This window comes from Capsicum annuum, chromosome 11 (assembly GCF_002878395.1).
Source record: "Capsicum annuum cultivar UCD-10X-F1 chromosome 11, UCD10Xv1.1, whole genome shotgun sequence".
In the NCBI taxonomy this organism is placed as follows: domain Eukaryota; kingdom Viridiplantae; phylum Streptophyta; class Magnoliopsida; order Solanales; family Solanaceae; genus Capsicum; species Capsicum annuum.
This window is the reverse complement of record NC_061121.1, coordinates 231,714,327-231,737,629: the sequence shown is the minus strand read 5'-3', so window position 1 is coordinate 231,737,629 and position 23,303 is coordinate 231,714,327. Positions and strand designations below refer to the sequence as shown.

The window sequence follows — 23,303 nt, the reverse complement described above, 5'->3', positions numbered from 1 at the left end:
CTTGATAGCTGATGGAACTTCAAAGCATATTCCTTTACTGGCATTCTCCCTTGCCTTCAAACTCTTTATATCTTATATGTATACATATTTTAATTTACATTTATAACTTGTCTTTATGATCTTATTATAAATTTTGCTTTAAGGAACTTCAACCTCACAAAGTTCATATCCACTTCTCTAATGCACTTCAACTTCACAAAGTAAATATCCATTTTTTAATGGACTTCAAACTCGCAAAGTCCAAATTTATCCAATTTATTATTGTATTGGTCTTTAAAATTACAAAATTCAAATCCACTATTCTATTGAACTTCAAATTCACAAAGTTCACATCCACTTACCTAGTGGACCCCAAATTCACAAAGTCCAAAGCCACAATTCTAATGGACTTCAAAGCCCACATTCATTTTTTAATGGACTTCAAATTCACAAGGTCACTGTTTATCAATCTCTAATATCTATTTGCCAATCAATTTCATTCACAAACCTTGTTATTTGTCTAGAGTATGTAATAGTATTGCAGTGTAGCACTTGTTAAAAGTAATATAAATTGAAAAATGAGATGTTTCTTTGTGAGTTGGGAAACCATCTGTAACTTCTACACTCATGTGTGAAATTGTTTATAAGCAGGTTGGAGCATAAAATTTATGAGTTTAATTTTTATCATGGATCATGTTTATTATAAAATGATAATACAAAGTTATGAATAATTTTATTAATTTTTAGAACTTATGCGTATTAATAATATTTCTTACAAAATCCAAATATTTTTTCTAAAACTAAGATCGAACACATGGTGAAATTTTACGAAAAAATGACTTTGCAAAAGTAGAATCTATGGCCAAAAGCTAGCTTACTTTTTCTAACGGACTTCAAATTCACAAAGCCCAAATCCGCTATTCTAATGGATTTCAAATACACAAATTCCACATTTACTTTTTTGATGGACTTCAAATTCACAAAAATCACATCCACTTTTCTAATGTACTTTAAATTCCCAAAGCCCAAATTCACTATTCTACCAAGCCCAGTGGACTTCAAATTCACAAAGCCCATATCTATTTTTCTAAATTCATACAAATACTCAACAATAGAGGTCAATATTTTCAAGTAGATTCAATAAAATTAGTTTTTGTGTACATCACATGTGCATCACGTGTGCCACACGTGCATCTCATGCGATGTACGTGCATCTGGTGCGATGAAGGCGCATCTGGTGCGATGAACGGGCATCTTGTGTGCATTTTGTGTAACATACGTGCATCCATTGTCAATTAATAAAAATATGGTCGAGCAAATATGATTACTAAAAGAGCACTAGTATCATGGGAAGAAATGTGTTTGCCATTGGCTGCCGTCAATTGCTCTGTCAGGCTTACTTAATTAGGAGTTCACCAGTCCGTGAAGTGCTACATCTGTATTATAAAATTCCAACAACTATAAGGTTAAATAATGACAAGTAGCGGAAGTAACACATACTATCTAAAACTATAAAGATGAATTATAGCTCACTCAAAAATGACCCGAGCAGATGAGTTTGTCATCAAGGAATTTCCCACAATTGTATCAAAGTGCATAAAATCTGTAATATAATATCCTGATGTCTCACTGCCACCACCGTAATGGAACGTATACTCACAATGATTTTGAGTAAAACAAGATTGCCCTCCAACAACATATCTTTGGTCTGAACATAAGGCCAGCCGAGCTATTGACGAGCTTGATGGATCAAAGAATTCTAAGCGGTTTTGTTATAGAAAGAAAATTTTCATCAAACACTATTCTTAGCCTGAAACAAAATCATATCGTCAACTTATATTCACTGTGATGGAAACATAACTTGTAAAACAATCATAAAACTGCTAAAAAAGGTGATTAATCTTAGCCACTAGATCATAAAGTAAGAAAAAACCAAGAAAGACAACGTAAACAAGAATCCCTAAGGCCACAAATCCAACTTAGTACATACAAAATCTACTAATAAACCCAAGAAATAATCAAAGAAACAAGCTTTACCAAATACAATTGCTTTTTAAAATAGAAACAAAAAGAGAACTACCCAACTTCCTTCCTGATAGAGATATACATGACGTAATTTTGCTTGATATTTCTTCATTGTATCGGAGATTTGACTTAATTAAAGAAAAATCCTCAAGTATGAAATTCTCAATTTTACGCGCTACTTGAGAAATCATAGATAAGATGATTAATTTTATCAATTTATCATTCATTTATCTATAATCTATATCTATATCTATATCTATAATCTATAATCTATATCTATAATATATTAAAAGTGTGAGGGGCGTTAGAAATGTGTTTGAACTTTTTATCCTTCATTAAAAGTCTTTGTTTTAGACAAAATAGTCTTTTCACTTTTTTTTTCCTAATATTTAAGAGTTGAAAATTAATTAAATATATTTATGGTAAAGTCTTTCCTTATTAGATTACTATTTTTTCAGATTATTATTGAATTATATTTAAATATTTAAAATTAAGGAGTCCCAACATATATGGTAAGAGAAAAATATATTTTAAGAATTTATGTTTCTGAAATATATGATAAGAAGAAAATATATTTTGAAAATTATGAAGTCCTAAAATATATAATAAGTAGAGAATATATTTAAAATTTATGAATTCCAAAAAAATACTATAAAATAAAATTATATGATAAATACAAGCCGATCCTAAATATATAGCAAGGCTATTTCATTACTTGAATTGAAATAAAAAAAGACAATGAAAAAAGACAAAATAGAACCAAATTTAAAACCCAACTTTAACGTCCAAAGTTAAAAAGGAAAAAGAAATCTAAAATTCAAATAGTAAAGTTTAATACAAAATTGAACCAAATTAAAAACGGAACTTTAATGTCTAGAAAAGAAAAGGAAAAAAAAAACTAAAATTCCTATAAGTAAAGTTTAGTTTATTTGGAACTTTTATTATTTTAATATTAATAAATAATATATGAAATAAAAATAAATACCTATCATAATAAAAATCTTTTTTTAACTCCGTTATTAAAAATCGATCCTAAACATATTGGAATGCTATTTCATTAATCTATAATCTATATCTATAATCTATAATCTACAGTCTATAATCTATATTTATAATCTATAATCTATAATCTATATCTATAATATATTAAAAGTGCGGAGGACCTTAGAAATATTATTTAACTTTTTCCTTTTCATTAAAAGTCTTTGTTTTAGACAAAATCATCTTTTCACTATTTTTTTCTAATTCTTAAGATTTAAAAATTAATTAAATATATTTATGGTAAAACTTTCCTTATTAGAACTCATCAGAATTAATGACAACTAATATTTTTTTCATTAGCTTAAGAATCATAAATAAACTAAATTTGATTTTAAATATAAAAAAAAAAAGAAAAATAGTCGTACCACAAATATGGTTCAAATTGACGTGTCTCTCTTAATTTCTGACAATAAGGGAAAGTGGTACTGCATAACAAACACAAAAGTGATGATTCATCAACCACTTGAAATTTCTGGTGGTAAAATATATATGTACTTACAATAAACTATATGCTTATATTTATATTATTATATTAAAGTGTGAAGAATTTTTGAAAAGTGATTTAAACTTTTACCATTCATTAAAAATCTCTGCAATAGATAAAATAATTTAATCTTAAATAATCAGACGTTCCACGCGAGAGGCACGTGCGACTAAACTAGTATTAATAAAAGGTCTCAAGTAGATTTAATAAAATTAGTTTTGTGTACATCACATGTGCATCTCGTGTGCCACACGTACATCTCATGCGATGTACGTGCATCTCGTGCGATGAACGGGCATCTTGTGTGCATTTCGTGTGACATACGTGCATCCATTGTCAATTAATAAAAATATTTTAGAATCACATCAACATTATTTTTAAACATGTGTATTAGTATACTACCATTATGAACTATCTTCTAGCTTAATTTAATAATTTTTTATTAAAAAAATTTGGGTAGATACATAATAAAACATGCTATACAAAAATGAGAAATAATTTAGTAGTTGACTTCTACCATATACCTAGTTTATTACAAGAATGAGTAGTAAGTGCCAAACACTAATGCGTAACAGTATGTAAGGGTCATTGTGCAGTTTGTCTGTCAACGGGTCCGGACCGGGTCAACCCGAATTCAACCTATTTTATTTTATGGTTCGTGGGCCCGTCCAGTTTCGAGCCCAACAGTATTTTTCAAAAAACAAACTGGAACCGGCACATTAAGGGTTTACCGGTCAAACATTAAAAAAACGAAAGTAAAAGTTTTTTTTTCAATATACACTATATATACCCATCTATATATATTTTAAATACGTTGAACAATATACACATAACATATATACACTATATGTATACTACATTAGAAAACATATACATATGTATATGACTATACATTAAATATATATACTACTTTAGAGTGTATACAAAATATGTACATATATACGTACAATATAATATATGTACTACTTTAAATAATATACATACAACAAACATAAACTATATATATACTACTTTTGAAAAATAATTATATATACACATATATACGTTAAATATATATACTACTTTAGAGTCTATTTAAAATATATACACACATATACGTAGAAATACAATACAATATATGTACTACTTTAAATAATATACATACTACATATATACTACTTTAGAAAACATAAACACATGTATTCCTTAAATATATACTACTTTAGAGTCTATTGAAAATATATACACATATATACATACCATACAATATATGTACTATTTCTAATAATATACATACAACATATATACACTATATACATACTACTTTAGAAAATATATACACATGTATACATTAAATATATACTACTTTAGAGTCTATTGAAAATATATACATATATATACGTACCATACAATGTATGTACTACTTTAAATAATATACATACAACATATATACACTATATACATACTACTTTAGAAAACATATACACATGTATACGTTAAATATATACTACTTTAGAGTCAATTGAAAATATATACACATATAACATATAGTCATATATACACTACATATTATACTACTTGAAAAACATATACACATTAAGTATATACTATTTTAATATATAAAAAATATGTACACATATATGTAGAATATATACTACTTAAACTATCACATGAAAGTTGAAACGATATACATACAACCTATATACACTATATGTATATGCTAAAATATTAAATATATATAATTTAGAGACTAGAGAAAATATGCTACTTAATATAATAATACTCGAGGTTTTGAACTTAAAAAAAATTATTTTTTCATTATGTGTATATATGTTTGTTACGTTTAATTGTCTATTAATTAGTGTAAAGTTTGATAGTAGATTAGTAATATATTAAAACTATGTGTTTAATTAAAACTAAAAATTCAATTTAAATGAAAAAAATTATAAAGTAAGGAGTGAATGAATGTTGTATTTTATTGATTGCAAAATAATTCAAAATTTATAATTTACATGAATGAAAAATCTACAAATTTTGCATCATTTTTTCCAACTCATTCATGTTAATATTAACGGGAACTGGCATAGGATAGTCAAAATCAATGGGGGAAAAATCATGCATTGGACTTGATTGTGCTGAGTTCTCTTTTGAAGTCATCATTTCTTCAAGATTCTGTTTGTCTTTCAACTCTATCTCCATTCCTTAATTTCTTCATTCAGCTCTAATCCAATTTCTGAGGCAAACTAGAACATTCATCGTATTGCTCTCCAATGAGTGTCGGTTGTCCCCAAGTTGTTGTCGTCCCTGACTGAAAGCGCTCTCCGATGCAACGGTTGACATTGGAGCATTCAATATATCTCTATCTAATCTTGAAAGCACAGGATATTGTCTTTTATTATTCTTCCACCAATCCAACACATCGATCCGTCGTCTACAATCCTCTACCGGTGTTCGAGATAAACTTAGCTCTTCCCGAGAAGTTGTTGTGTAAGTTCCTTCCTCAACGTTGTTCCAAATATTTAAATCATAAAAGTAATCAGGATAACCACTATGTGCTGGTCTTTTAGAAGATGATGACTCCTCTGGAGCACGAGGAGCGACAGTTGGAGTGATATTTGTCTGTACAACTACATCAAGTAAATCGACATAATGGTTATATAATTTTTCTATGTAAATGTTCGCATCACTCATAGCCGTAAACAAATCTGGTTGTTCTTGTTCTTCATCTTCAGAATCATTGTCAGCATTTATCTCTAAGTTCAAAAAAATCAGAGAATTAAAGTGGCACATAGTATTATATTTCATTCATGGATTTAGTATAGCACCAAACAAGTAAATAGGGAGAATCGGGAAAAAATATTTTTTAAATTTAGCAAACATAGCACTAACAACTTCTTTGTAACCTTCTTTATTCTTAGATTCTTTGAGCAAAGTAGAAATATCGGCTACATATACTAAAATATTACAAATAGTAGGATAATAAGCACCGAAAAAATTAACCGTAGTTATATAAATTTTTTCCAAAAACTTAACAAGATCACCAATTGTAACCCAATCAGAATCATGTAGCATACATTCAGTCAAACCAGCAAATGAACCACAAAATTAGTTAAAAGTCAATGTAATAGGAACTTTACTAGCAAGACAAGTTTTTAAATAACTATACGTCGCATTCCATCTAGTATCACATTCTTCATGCATAAATATCAGCGTAAGTCCATTTTATTCACATTTAACTTTAAATTGTCTCACTCTTTTTTTTTTCCCGATTATTTATTTTAATAAAGCCAATAGCAAGCCGGATCTTCTCAATATAAAACTCAAAAAATTCAAGACCATCTCTTATAATTGAATTATATATATGACAAACACATCTAACAAGAAATATTTCAGGTAACGACAGAGAGAGATCATTTTTTAAATTTTCAATAGCTGTGTTGTTGTTAGAAACATTATCAAAAGCAATAAATATAACTTTTCTTTCAATACAATAAAATTCTGCAACTTTACTAATAGATTCAACAATAAATTCTCCAGTACATCTACGATCTTCATCATACAAAAAAGCTAGAATACGTTTTTGCATAACAAAATTATTATCTATCCAGTGACAAGTATTGGTTAAATAATCATTTGTATCAACAGCACGATCAAAATCAGTAGTTAGAGTCATTCTACATTGAATATTTTTTAACAATGTAGATAAATAATAAACATATTGTGATGAAGTCTAAAATTATCAACACGACAAGTACTTCTAAGAATATCATTAAACATAAGATTATAAATTGGTTGAATATAATAAATAAAAGCATTCGAAGAAGGAAAAGTGAAAGACAAACAATCCACAGCTACCATTTTGCTATTTCTTCCTGGTCCCTCAATTTATTATAATTCTTAATTACCTGACCGATTGTTGGGTCCATTCTAGTTTGTGTTGGCCCACCAACTGCCTCACCATCTTTTGAAATAAATAACTTTCTTTGGTGATTCTCTCTTATATGTCTAATTAACGTACCCGTACCCCCTTGATTGCCTCATCTTTTATGCTCATATACTTGTTGACAAATATTGTATTGCACCTTAGTTTTTTCTTCTATATGTGTAAAAAATTTTAATGCAATAGTAGTTTTTCTACGACTTTTAGGGACAACGGGAGGATGGGGAGGAAGATTAACCGATTTAGATCTAACATTAGCATTTCCTACTGCGGGTGTCACACCAATATTTTCATCATCTTTATTTAAATTAACCACATCAACTTTATTTTCTTATTCTATACCATAATTTTTCCGAGCTTCTGCATAATCCATATTGTGATCACCTACACCTACTTCTTCTTCAAAAGGTTGACTAAGCGGTACCTGAGGCACACAGATATATCTACTACTTGAACTACCTCTACCACCACTAATTCACTTTTTACTACCACTACCACTTCCGGAACAAAAACTTTTGACACTTTTACCGAGGTTTCTTAATTTATCCATAATATAAATCAAACTAAAAAAAAAAATCAAAATACACAAAAATAATAAAATTAAATATTCAACAATTAATACACTAGTTAAAAATTAAAAGTAAGAGATAGAACGAAAATACCAAAATTTGAAAGTATTCGAAAGTTGCGACTTTAAAAAACTTTCACTCGTATTTGTAATCGCAAAATTAAAAAATAAAATTGAGCACTTTAGGAGATATATAGAATATTTGAGAGAGAATAAAATTTGAGAGAATGAAAACTGTGTGGAAAATGATTTGAAAGTGTAGGGTATTTATAGAATATTTTTTGGATTTTAAAAAATATTTTAATTTTTTTTTTTTAAAATGGGCCAAAGAGCCGTTTGAGGCTCCAAACGGCCATATAGCCGTTGGGTCCAACGGCTACTTTTGGACCAAATGGCTATTTCCAAGTTTTTTTTTTAAAAAAAATCGGGTCGGTTCAGGCCGGACAACGGGTGAGCCTGGTCCGGGTTGAGTCTGGACCGAGTCAACCGAACCCAAAAAAATGGCCCAGCCAAGGACCAATAGCTCTGTAGCCCGGGGGCTGATCGGTCTGGGTCAAACCAGGTCGGGCTTGTTAAATGGGTCAGGTTTAGGAGGTCGGGTAAAACCGGCCCATTTGACAGCCTTATTGTGCAATGAACTTTGTCCTGACTTGACATTCTTGGTTTTCCATTGGCTTCTGGTAGTTGAAATATTGACAGCCTGAGAACCTGAAATTTGAACAGATTGGATGACGACATGCGTCTTAACTTAACGCGTCAACTGACTGAAGTTATACTTTAATTTACTAGAGATGAAATAGTTTCCCCTATGTTAAGCATTTGGTAAAAGAGCGCATGGATAACTGTATGACTTACAATAGTAATTGGCCCATCCAATCCACTATCCATCCAGATCATAAACAACAATCTTGTCTTTTAGAACAACATCTGCACGAAAAATATGAACATATAGAATCAACACAATAGAAGCAAAACTAGCAGACTGTAAAAACAAAACCCTATGTTTATGCACAGATTCTTCTGATGCTAAGGTTTTTGTTGTGATAAGACTTTTAAAAGTACAGGATATATACGAATCTCAATAGCCGATTTAGCTCAGTAACTCAGCGAGCAGACATAGAGGTGCAGGGAAACAAAAAAAGGGAGTTAAAAAATGAGGATAGGTACAGGAAAAAAGTGCACTCATTCAACTTGAAAAAGATTACCTCCGAGAACTGTCAATCCTTGGCTCATAGATTTATGAAAGCCCATGCACCAGAGAGCGGAACCACCCTACAAAAACAAAACTGTACTGAGTGCGATAAATTACTTTCATAACTAAATTGCGTGAACTAAAAAATTTAAATAGGGAGAACACATTTGGGGTCACTCCTTGGGTGGAAAGCCATGCAATAACCGAAAAGCCCAGCTTCCCTAATCCAAAGATCCCGTTAATTTCTCTTTAAGGAATACTTAGGTCACCCATCCCTGATGTACTGCACTTGTATCATAAAACCCCAATGACGAGTAGAGGAAGTAACATATATTATCTAAAACTATAAAGATGAATTACTGCTCACCCGAGCAGATGAGTTTGTCATCAAGTAATTCGCCACAATTGTATATAAGTGCATAAAATCTTTTATATAATATCCTGATGTCCATTGCCATCACCGTAATGGAGCGTATACCCACAATGATTTTTAGTAGAATAAGATTACCCTCCAATAGAACATCTTTGGTCTGAACATAAGACCGGTCGAGCTGTTGACGAGCTTGATGGATTAAAGAATTCTAAGCGGTTCTGTGATGGAAAGTACTCTGTTTTTGCTTCACTCTAAGGATCCCACTAATAATAGTCTTCTTCTATCATGCATGGATTTTTTTCTCAGCCTGAGAGACCCTCCGCAGAAGCATGAATCACGCCAAACAAATGAAGTTGTTGATCACCTGGCTAAAGAAGGATTGAAGTTGCCCAACAATAAGATTTTTGTTATCTGGAATGACCCCCTTGTATTAGGAAGTTTTTGGAAGTGGCCACTCTTACTGGAGAAAATTGAAGAATAGGTGTCTTTTAAGTTTTGAATGAAGGATTGGTGACATTGACCAATAGATAGGGTCAAACCTTATTAGAAAACTTGATCAAATTAATTGTGGACTTGATTAATATTTTCAAAACTTTCTAATCTTTTTAAAAATACAAACCAACCCAACTCACACCATTTTTAATCCAAATCAACCACTCTCTCCTCTCTCTTGACAGCTTCTCTCAACTCTCTCCCAACTAACAGTTCTGCAAAATTTCTCCCTTCAACCCCCTGACTACAAATAGTTGGGATTCGAGTTCCCCTCTTCAATTCAATCAACCTGTCTCTCATCCCTCTCTTGGCATCTTCTCTCAACTCTCTCTTAACCAACTGTTCTTCAAATTTCTTATTTCAATCCTCGACGACTTCAACATCCGACTACAAATAGTTGGGATTCGAGTTCCTTTTCAACTTCAATCGACGTTACAACATTGCTCTCCGGCCACAACAGCTTTGAATTCTTCATCGGTCCTTTTCTTCTTTCACAGGTAAAAATTTAGGCCTTTTTAATTTTGAAGAAAACGAGGAACTTGAGCCAACTTATCTTATATTATTGGTTAACAATTTCAATAGTTGTTGCACTAATTTGAAATGCGGTTTGAATAAAACCCTAATTTCTGGTATTTCTTCTCTTCTCTTCTCTTTTTGAAGTGAATTATGATATTTTGTTGTTTGTTGCATTTTTTTGAAGTTTGATTTTTATTGTTTGTGTTTATAAAAATAAAAGGACAATTTGGTTTGATTTGTTATGTTCTTGTTCTTGGTAAAAATGTTGAAATTGCTATTTTTTGTTTAACAAAATCGTGCTACTGTTTCCTCCGACAGATTACCCATCTGGTGCAACATATTAACCATCTGATGCAATAGATTTATCATATGATGCAACAGATAAACCATCTGATGCACCATAGGAACCATCAGATTATAATTCTGATGCAACAGCTTTACTATATATTCTAACAGATTAAGCTTCGGATAAAAAATTTGATGCAAATAATTAACCATCTGGTGCAATGGAATAACCATCATATTAGTGATTTGATGCAACAGATGAACCTCCTGTTGGATAAAATCCTACCAACTCTTCCTACAGGAAAAGTCCAAGACTTGATTTTTCCAACTGATCATTTATTTGCCATAATAGATGACCCTATGTTGGAAGAAATCTAAACAATATTGACCATTGATAACTATTCCAATAGATCACTCATGTTTTGCAACAGACGTGTGACCTATTGCATAAACCATTCATCTTTCTCAATAGATGAGTGATATATTTTGTATTGTCGCAACAAATTACTTAGCCATTGCTATGGATTATTTAACTATTCCAATAGATCACTGATATGTTGCAACAGATGATGTCATAACAGTTGTGTGATCTATTAAACAGACCATTCATCTGTCTTAAAAAATGAGTGGTATGTTTTGTATTGTTACAACAGATTACTCATCCACTGCAACAGTTTAGTTATATGCTGCAACAGATATACTACCTGGTGTAACAGATCGGTGATCTGTTGCAACTGTTATTTTACTGTTTTGCTTGTTTGATTTACTGTTATCCTTTTTTAACGATGCATTAATTAACAATAATATATTATTTTATGTTTCTGTTAATTTTAGATAATATGGTTCCCAAAAGAACAGAAACTGAATCAAGTCCAAGTAAAGGAACAAGTGAAGCAGCTAGGCTACATCCACTACTCTATGAGCTTACTTTACAAACGTTATCTCAATCAGGAGCAGAATATGATGAACACGGGGAGAATAAAGTTTCAAAAGAGATGATGCAGATGCTAATAGCCCTTCCACCGAAAAGTTGGTCAAAGCCTTTAGCATTAATCGTTATCCTATGAGAATGCAGTACGATGGTGCCGTAGATTTAACGGGTGATTTCGTGTTTAATTCAACCATGGGAAAATCTTTCGACGCCTTCAGAAAAATATTTCAAGAACGAAAATTGGATGCTTATTTCAGGGACAGCTTCTTTAGAAAATGTCTTGATTTGCAGGAGGACAACAATGCTCGTTTCCAAAAGAAAATGGTATATGAATTTCTCAAGCGTAGGTTTATGTATGAAAACAAAGATAAGATGGATGAGGTGTGGATAAATTACTATGGCATGCCTGTTTGTTCTGGTTGGAAGGAGTTTTCCATAGTTACTGGACTAAAATGTTATCCTCCTTCTCAAGTTATACCTGTTCTAACCCAAAAAAAGCACCCCGCTCACCCAAAATAGGCAAAGGCAAGTCGTGTGATCGTGATGACCTGGTGTATATTGTTGGTCCAAGCTTCAAAAATAAAAATTTGATAGAAGCATTGAAAGGTAAAGGACTTTCAAAGAAGCACAAGCAGTCATTGTGCTTGGTTTGGTTTGTACATAATATTATTTGGGCGAGAGACGTTAACAACAACATAAGTCTCAGTTTAATAAAGCTCTCCGAGGATCTTGAGACATTTAACAGCTATTCATGGGCGTATGAAAGCTTCAAAATAACTGTCAAATATTTGTTGACTCCGTTAGCGCCAAAGACAGTCAACTTCTATGGCTTCCCATGGGCTTTCATGGTAAATGTTTTTTTCTTATATTATGATATCAATCATTTTTTTGCTTAATAATGGTTTTGATTTATTGGCGTTATTTTATAGGCTTGGGCATTTGAAGTCATTCCTTATTTGAGACAACAAGTGAACTACCAGGAAGGAGTTTCCTGTCCAAGAATATTGAGATGGTTGTTGGCCAAAACTCATAAAAATACAAAATTTCTTGATCTCTTCAACCCTCCGAAGGATGCAGTAATTATAATTATAATTAATTTTTTCTTTTAATTAATGTTTTTTTTAATGATCTAATCATCTTTCTAATTTATGTAATGATTTATGTTAGAATGTGCATCCATCGCTAGTTTCGATCAATCGAGAGTTGAAGATGTCATTTTTTCTTACTTTACGGTCTGTGAAAACTTTATCGGATCCTAAGGTCATCGACAAAATAAAAATGGAATTGTTTGGAGCAACAACCATTACAAGAAAAATAATTTTGGAGGGTGGGATTGTTGTAGTTGATGGAGCTGTTGGTGGTGGTAGTGGTGCTACTGTTGGTGCTAATGATGCTCCTCTTACAGTATTTAAAGCAAACCATTATAAGTATGATCATACTGGTTATACAATTAATGCATTAACTGCTTCTGTAAAGAAATTGACATCTAAGAGGGGTCTCATTCCATCAAAGAGGATTTTATTTCCATCCACTCCATTAGAGATTAGGGCTAAGAGGAGAAGGAGAGTGATTTCCAGGGCATTATCAGGCATCCAAAAAAGCAAAATTACAACTCCTCTGTCTGCGTGTTGCACTGAGCAACATACAATGTCCAAAGGAGAGCAGCACGAGCTGAAGAAGGTGAATATATTATATGTCTTCCAACTGAAAAAATAAATAGACACATATCTGTTTCAACAGATGACACATCTGCTGAAAATTATCCAACAGATATATACATCTGTTGCAACAATTGACTAACCTATTGCACCAGATACTTTATCTGGTGCAACATATGTCTCGTCTGTTTTAGGAAATCAAACATCTCTTTGTACAACTTTTATTTGTACCAACAGACGACCTATCTGCTACAACAGATAATTCATATATTACAACGGATGGTTCATCCGTTGGAAATTATCACACAGGGTCTTCCTTATGTAGAAATTTGTCTCAATAGTTGATTCATTATTGCAACAGAAATATAATATGTTTGGGATAATTTAAAATCGGAGGAAGACCTATTTGATTTGTTAGAAGAGATGAGTTATCCTTTTCCATTTTGTTGTATCTCCGTGATTAGCATTGACCAATTCTGGCTTTCCAAGTGGATGTAGAAGAAGCTACTGCTGAACAGTATTGATAATATGCTACTCTTTTTATGGAAATATGGAGAACAGAAAGCGCAAAAACCATACGCAAGCGACAATGAAGATCCACGACGAGCAAAGCCGAATTCCATAGCACCGGATGAAGAACAACTTGTCCATACCGAGTAGATCTTTATAGCTTTATCCTATCAAAGCAATCCTTGGCAGTATACTTAAATTGTTGTTAATGTATTTGTTGAGATCTGTACCTATAACAATTTTTTACATTTCATTTATTCGTTGACTTATTTTAGCTAATTTATGAAGGCTTTGATTTATTTTATTTTGTCTACGAATTTTATTTATTCCTTAGATTTGAACTTATTAATTGAAAAGGAATACTAGATTCAAATATTACAACAGATAATATATCTGTTGCAACAAACGACACATCTATTGGAAAATTTGAACAGATTTATACATATGTTGCAACAGGTAGGTGATCTGTTGGAATTTATCAAACAGGTCTTCCCACTGTTGCAACAGATGGACTTTAGATAAAAACATCAAGATAATGCAATAGATGACATACCTATTGAAAAAAAAAGAACAGATTTAGACATATGTTGCAACAGATGGACTTTATCTGTTGCAACAGATGACATATCTATTGGAATAATCAAACAGATTTATACATATGTTGCAACCGGTAGGTTATCTGTTGGAATTTATCAAACATGTCTTCCCTCTGTTGCAACAGATGGACTTTAGATAAAAATATCGAGATAATGCAACAGATGACCAACCTATTGCAACAGATAAACTATATGTCAGAACAGGTAGGATAACTGTTACAATGGATGGATAATCTGTTGCATTATAAAAATTCAACTTTTGTTGGATATAAAAAATTGCCACTACGTTTAAAAAGGTTAAAGTGAATTGAAATAAAAAAGGTGCAACCTATTGACGGAGTTCAGTTCAAACACCTAAAATAAAATAGGCATCAAGTAGACATGTTCATTTTAAAGACATAAAATAAAATAGGCATCAAATGTGTTGTGTCAGTCCTGGCATATTTCGTGACTTGCCGTCACTTGGCCCCCAATGGTCATTTTCCCCTCATTGTCTTATATATTCATCTTCCTCCTAAAATTTAACCCTAAATTTCCAAATCTTCTTCTTCATCGTCATCTTCTTTTATCTATCCAAATTCTTCAAATTATTACTTTCATTGTTTCCAACTGACCTTGACAATGTCGAGCACATCTTCCACTATTTTTTGTGACAAAGATTTTCGATATTAGAAGTGCGGTCAGGAAGCTCTGTTAAATACTTTTTGGACTCAACAAAATTCGGGTCGTAGGTTTTTTACTTGTAAGATTTCAAAGGTAATATTTTTTTTATTTAATTAATTGATTAATTATTTAGTTGTAATTGTTTTGTAATTGTGTTCTTTTTTAAAAAAAAAAAATTGGGTGGATGCGATTACTTTGATTGGTATGAAGAATGACACCCTTCACAATAAAATCGTGTAATCTGGGGTTTATTGAACAAAGTATAAGCTTCTGAAGAGAAACAAAATCGAGCATGAAGATACTACATTGTTGCCGTTATTGCTACTGGTTTGGTGTTTTTGGGCACATGGATATTGAAGGCTAATTGCTGAAATTTTTATGGTGGTGCGTGTATTTGCTACTTTTTTGTTGTCGACGAGCACATGGATATTCAAGCGTAACTGTTGAAAAATATCAAAAATATTTAGGCATATGTTGTCAAATTTAGGTCATCTGTGGAAATTATCAAACAGGTCTTCCCACTGTTACAACAGATTAGACTTAGATTATTAGATTATTCATAGAAATTATCAAACAGGTCTTCCCACTGTTGCAACAGATTAGACTTAGATTATTAGATTATTAGATTATTCAAACAGGTCTTCCCACTGTTGCAACATATTGACAATCTAATCTATTGTATTATAAAAAACTCAAATTTCATTAGAAAAAAATTATTGCCACTACATGTACATGTAATAAAGTAAAGGGTGACTTGAAATTAAAAATTTCTATTTCACAGGATCTTCTATATACATAGGCTTCAAGCATCCAGTTAGTACCCTATAGGCCCAGACCTTTTGCAGGTTTGCCATAGTGTTGTCGCATAGAAAAATCGTTGGCTCGGCCATTTCTTGTGGTCAACAAACATTCGATGTGTGCAAGAGCATGCGAGCCGCTCGCTTTAGCGGCATCATTTTTTGGAAGGATCATTCCCCTATTTCGACTTTCAAAATCCCATGATTTCTTCATCAACACTTCCTTTGGCAAATGATTTATCAGTTTACTCTCCCTCAACAAGATGGGCAACAACACCATCAGTGGCTCCACAAAGAGAAAAAGATCGAAATCATCGATAAGAGGTACGTTGGAGTCATAAACATTGATCTTTCCCTCCTCGAGTAGTATCTCAATAGCTTAATAATGCATTTCGTTCACGCTAATGACTTCAAGTATCCTTTTTTCCTCGGTCCAACTCTTGCCGTATGGATTTGGCCCATCCCCTCTAACATATTTTAACGTTTCTTCTTCATCCAATACCAACATAGGAACTAGGAAATCAAGTCCCATGCCAAGGAATGATGCCTCTCCGTTGAGTTGATCGTACCTATCCTTGAGCTTCTTGCAGAAGTCGAGGTCCATTATCCTATCGGCAGCGTCATAAGCTTCCCGGTATGTTAATTGCCTTTTCCTCATGAGGTAGAGAATTATGTCAACATGCTGTGAGATAAGAAGTTAATTTTTAAAGAAGTCAATTTTTAAATAGGTTAGTAATTGTAAAGATACAACGGATGGTCCATTTGTTGCATAGGGTTCTCTGAATCAATAATCCAACGTAACTTATGCAACAGATGGCTAATAAGTTGCAACAGAACCATAACCAGTTGCACCAGTATACCCAGCTGTTGCAACAGATGTGAAATCTATTGCGTAGCCTTTTTTTATGGGGTAGATTAGAAGGACTAGGTTAGGAAAATTAAACTTGCCTTGTCTTCGTACGGCATACGCATATCAGTCATAGTCTGGAAGTCTTGGGGGGGAAAAGGAGGCCTGGGGTAATCTGGTGCCCCTGGCTTGGCATTCTTGGCCTGTCGCAGATCTCTCTTCTCTTCGGCGCCAAGTTCCGCGTATATGTCCACCTTCTTAACTGGCCCCTGAACTTCAACAGCTTTTGGAGAGGGGGAATTGTAATTTCTTTTGATTTTTGAACGGAGAGTACGTCTCTAATTGCTCTTTTCTTTCTCCTAACCAACGCTGTAGGAGTGCGTGGCTCCTCACCTTCTTGGATGTTATGACAAACCTCTTGGATTTAAATTCCTCGATAACTTTAGAGATACCCTTTACTTTTTCAAAGAGTTTATCCTATCTATCCTTGCACTCATCGCATTCACAATGAGAACACGAGGGTGAAGAGGGGTGACAGGGACCTGTGTAAGAGTGAAAGGGGGTGTTTTCAAACATATTTATTCTTTGGTAGCAGAATCAGCATGCCTTCCACCAACACCTCCAACTCCACCAGAAGAAGCACCCGGATCTGCCTTAGTAAAAGGTTGGTCATGAAGAGCCTTAACATTAGGCTGACCTTGCCTAATTGCTCTTTTTATGGCTGTTGCTCCAGCCAATTCCTTTTTTATTATCTTCACCGTTGGGTCTGTAATAGTATCAACATGACCAAGAGTAATATAAGAAGTCATCACCGACTCTTCCTCAGTAGGCACGATCCATGGATGCATAACCTATAAAAAAGAAAAAAAGATAGATGCATTTAAATCATATAATATAATGATTTTCATAGTTGGGCTACATTTAAAAAAAGACCCATCTATTGCATAGTTTGCAGTATATGGTTAAAATCTGTTTGAGTCTGGTTTAGAGAAACAGAGAAACACATGGATAATCTGATGTTAAATATCAAGCATCTGTTACAACAGCTGCACAAGACGGGTAATTTGTTATGCAACAGATGATTTGTACATCACAACAGATAAACAATATGTTATCAGATTAAACATCTGTTGTATAATTTACAGTAGATGGTTAATCTTTTAGGAGTCAGGTTCAGAGAACCAAAGTCACAGATGGATAATCTGATGCAAGATATACCCTATTGCAACAGATATCCCATCTGGTGCATCAGATATAACATCTCATGCACCAGATATAACATCTGTTCAATATCTTTCTTATCTTTGAGTAGAATTATTTTACTTGAAGAAGACGTACTGCATTATCTGGAGGGTTAAAAAGATCAGCCTCCTTAATATTGGTGTTGCTCTTTGCAGCCAACCACCTAAACATCCTTAGATGAGAAACCTCATTCGGGTAATCCATTAACTGCTTTCGGAGGGGAAGAATGGCTTCAAATGCCCAAGCCTAAAAAGTGTAAACAGGAAGCAAGAATAAAAAATCATAATAACTATATTCAATATAAATTAATGGATGAGTAAAATTGGTGATTAATTTTACCTTGAAAGCCTAAGGAAAGCCGCATAATGTGGTCCTCTTTCTCTTTCTGACTCACCAATTCCTCATCTTTCTCACCTTTATTTTCTTCATCACCATCTACTACCCTTGTCCACCTCCCTCAATGTTGTTTTCACATCTCTCCTCAGCTTCACTTTTCCCTAACTGAGATTGTTTAGGAAGCTCCTCTGAATCCCTCTGTACCATAGCCTTTTTTTTGAGTGGTCAGACATTGATCCACTTTCACTTTCTTTTTTTTTGGGAGACATGTTTTACCTACAGACAAAGAAAAACAAAAATTACATTACAGTTGATGTATGCATAGATTTTTAAAAATACATTACAAACACCACGAATACCGACACACTAATAGCCACCACCACAAACACCACCAACCAATGCCAACAAACAAACAAACAACACGAATACTGACACCACCACAAACACCACCAACCAATGCCACCATCGGAGTCACCATGACGACCATAAACACCACCACCACCACCACCACCATCCAACTATACCACGATAGTCAACGGAACACTGCAATGGAAACTAGAGATTTCTTGAGTTCTTCCTATGATTTTACCATCAAAACACAAAATTGTAAACCCATTCTCGAAGATAATACAAAAGTTTTATTTTTCATCATTAACTTAAAAGCCCTTATTTTTTAGAAAAAAAACAAATATAGAGCTCTTTTCAAACTTTGTTGCCTATGAAGACAAAGAAAACGACTGATACAAGCAAGAATGATGTCAAAAATAACACCTATGTGGTCGGAAATGAGAAGAAAAGCAATCTGTTGTGGAGGGTTGAGCAAATTTGTTGAGTAGTTGTTGTCTGTACTGTATTATTGAGTGATAATGAGAGAGAAAGAGCCAAACCTCAAGATTTGAAATGATGAAACGTTTTGTATGGGTTGATTTGTATTTTGGAACAGAATGACAAGTAATTTTGAAAATGTTAATTTGGTTCGAAATGATCTTAATTATTTTTAAAATCATAAAATATGTGCGTAATTTTTAAAATCATATAAAACAATTGAAGTTGTAGAGTACTCTAGGAGGTAACCCTGTGAAAACTCACCCCTGGTCCTAGATTAATCAATTTAGGAGTCTAACATATGAACTCAATTGAAATTGTGAAAAACAAATGTTCAACATGTTGCGTCATATTTCTTATCTGTTGTAAATTATCAATCATATTAGGTAGTAACAGATTACAAATCTGATGTAATTTATCAAACAGATTAAGTCATCTGTTGCGACAGATTAGCCATCTGTTGTAAATTATCAAATGGATTATCATATGTTGCAAGAAATTACCCATATGCTGTAAATTATCAAATAGGCATTGCCATCTGTTGTGGCTGACCCTATGAGAACTCACCCCTAGTCCCAAATTATTCAATCAAGGTATTAGTACCCTAGTCCTAGATTAAATAATTAAGGTATTAGTCTAACATATGAGGTAGTAAGAATCGGTTCGGCTCAGAGTGATCGATCGCCTACTCTAGTCGGGAGGATTCATCATGCAATTGATAAAAAACTCAATTGAAGTTGTAGTTGACCCTATGAGAACTCACATTCAATTAAGTTATTAGTCTAACATATTAACACAATTGAATTATATATAAATAAATGCTCAACCAATTGCAACAGATGTCTTTTCTGTTGGATCAAATCAAATAGATTATGTATTCTATTGCAACATATTACACATCTGTTGTAAACTATCAAACAGATTAAGTCATCTGTTGCAACAGATTATCCATCTATTGTAAATTATCAAATGGATTGAGTCTTGGATAACTCAAAAATCTCAGTGAGTAGTCTTGTCCTGTCTTTTCAATGTCACCCATTTTCTTCCTCGTGCCCCTCAAATTATTAGTGAATATTAATTAATGAATATTGAAACCCCTAATGCTTCTTTCTTTTCATATTGACTTGGCACTCTCATCAAGAAAATATTAATTAGGGGTTTATTTTACTACCAAATTAGCCTTATTAATTATGCTTTGTAAATATAAATTTGAATAAATACACTTTGTTTAGTCATTTAATATTAAGGGTAGTACATCTAGAAATTAGAATTATCTCATCTCTCCCCCCCCTCCTTCAACCCTAAATCTCTCATTTTTTTTCTTTCTATCCTCTTTAGGGTTATTACAAACTTTTTTTTCTCTCCTCTTTCTCAAAAATTTTTGTTCGGATCTAAACCGATCGATATCCATATCTTATATTCCTCGACTGAAATTGCTGTTTTGACCCCCTTTTGACATTGTATGATATGATTCACTATTGCTCTTTCATTCTCGTCTTCTTCTTGCAACTTTATTTACATCTTTTTATTTATTTAATTACCATTTTCCCATATCATATTTATTTAAAAAATTTGAAGGAACTTTTAATTGTTGAATAAACATACCGAGAGTTTTTATTATAAGATGCGAAAAAAGTCATCTGTTGGGAGAAGTTTAAAAGTCTTGTTGGCAGTATCATTTTTTTTATGTATTTTGTTTGTTTTTTTATTGTTAATGTTGTTATTGATGTTGTTGGTGGGGCTGGCATTGTTGGAACTTGTGGTGTGGTGTTGTTGGTGGGTTTGGCATTGTTGGAACTTGTGGTGTGGTGTGGTTTAAACGGTGGGTGCTTCTTAGCTTAAAAATAGTGGAGTCCAAACAATCAACACAAGGAGTAAGGGAGAAAAAAATAAAAAGTTTAAAGTGAATAAGAAGAGAAGAGTTGGTTACCAAAATTTTAAAAATATGTGCTGAGTGGGAATTGAACTAAAGACCAAAAGAAATAAATAGCCTTAAGCACCCATAAACAACAACTAGACTAACCAAACAACTCTTACTATGGGTGCTCACTGATTAGATTATATACGTTTTTTTTAATTTCCACAAACATATATAAAGTTTGATACGAGTTCAGTCTGTGCTCGTGCACCCGGACGAGTCCATGTGGGTCCGTCCCTTATTATTGATGGTGTTGGAACATAGGATGTATGCTTCTTTGTAGTTGATGATGTTGTTAGAACAAATGTTGTTGTTTTCTTTGTTGTTGATATTTTTTATTTGTTGTTTGTAGTTTATGCTGTTGATGTTGTAACAGACCGAGCAAGTGATGGAAAAAATAAACCACCAGCAAGGCTGCTATGTATTCCAACAGACTCCATATCTGTTGCATCAGACTCCATACCTGACGCAACAGACTCCACATCTGACGCAAACTATCCGGGATTTATGTGTAATGTGTGTTACTTAAATAAAACTGGTGACTTTATTAATATATAAATTAAAAAAAATGGATCTAAATACAACATTTTATCGTTTTATTCTATTTCCGAAAGAAATAGATTGGTAATCTGTTGCAAAATATATTCCACCTGTCAGATAACTTACAACATATGGACAATCTGTTGCAACAGATGTATATATCAGTTTGGTTTTCCATCAGCTGTGGCATCTGTTGCAACTTGCTAATCATCTGTTTATTCAATTTCATCGAGAGTAATAAATTTTTCTAAACACTTCTTGACCAAACTCAATTTTTGCTCTTGGACTGCTTCTCTTTTTTTCTTTGCATCCTTCAAGATGGCCTCCAAATTCAATTTTTGCCTTCAATCCAATAGCAAAAATTTAGTTTGGTTGAAGGATGCAAAGAAAAAAAGAGAAGCAATCCAAGAGCAAAAATTGAATTTGGCCAAGAAGTGTTTAGAAAAAATGATTGCTCTCAATGAAATTGAATAAACAGATGACTAGCAAGTTGCAACAGACGCCACAGCTAAAGGAAAAGCAAATTGATATATCCATCTGTTGGAACAGATTGTCCATATGTTGTAAGTTATCTGACAAGTGGAATAGATTTTGCAACAGATTACCAATCTTTATCTTTCGGAAATACAACAAAAAGATAAAATGTTGTATTTAGATCCAATTTTTTTTTTAATTTACTTATTAATAAAGTCACCAGTATTATTTAAGTAACACACATAACACATAAATCCCAGATAGTTTCAGCAATATTGCATTAAATCCCGGATAGTTTGCTAATTACATTTATCCCAAAATTTTGAATTGTGATACATATGTTAAGCAGTGATACATATAGCATATGTATCACTAGTAAATATGAATCCGGGATTTTATGTAATTTTTTAAAATATTAAGGGATATTGTATAATATGGTGTCTTAAATATGGGATTTGTGTAATTTTTCCTTTTAAGGGATATGAACAGTCGTGGCTTTTCGTTTGACTAAGTCCAGTCCCTTCCAATTCTCAATCATTTTATAAATAGGTCCCTCTGGCCTCCTCACTCACTCTCACTCACTCTCGTTCATTCTACTATACTTACAATACTAATATGTCAGATATTCATACAAGAAGGTTCATATCGAGTCCTTGCAGAAATTTCAAAGGCAGTTTGATGAACTCCAGAGGGATTTGGCCGACTTTCGAGCAAGGCTGAGGAGGGCCCTGCTGCTGTTGGATGAAAATTGTCTGGTTGACAATAATAATAGTAATAAGAATAATAATAATAATAATTAGGTTATGTTTTTTCTTTCTTTTAGCGTATGTATTACCCTTTTTTTTTATATCCGATCTACCTATAAGAGATTTAAAAAAATCCATGTATATGTTTGGTTTGGTTTGGTTTGGTTGATTTTGAATTTTTAATTCAAATTCAATATTTAATTATCATTCTATTTATTCCCTATTCAAAACGTGTCGGCGGTTGGAGTTAGGGATGCGGTCATGATGAGAAATTCTCCTAAAAATGGTTCGTTAATAAATAATAAGGAACAAAATGATATTATAATCGTAAAAGAAAGATTATTTA

At 32.7% G+C, this 23,303-nt stretch overlaps 1 pseudogene; it reads right to left on the bottom strand.

Annotated features, from left to right (window-relative positions):
- LOC107846097 overlaps window positions 1–23,303 on the bottom strand; it is a 152,553-nt pseudogene that overhangs the window by 32,845 nt on the left and 96,405 nt on the right.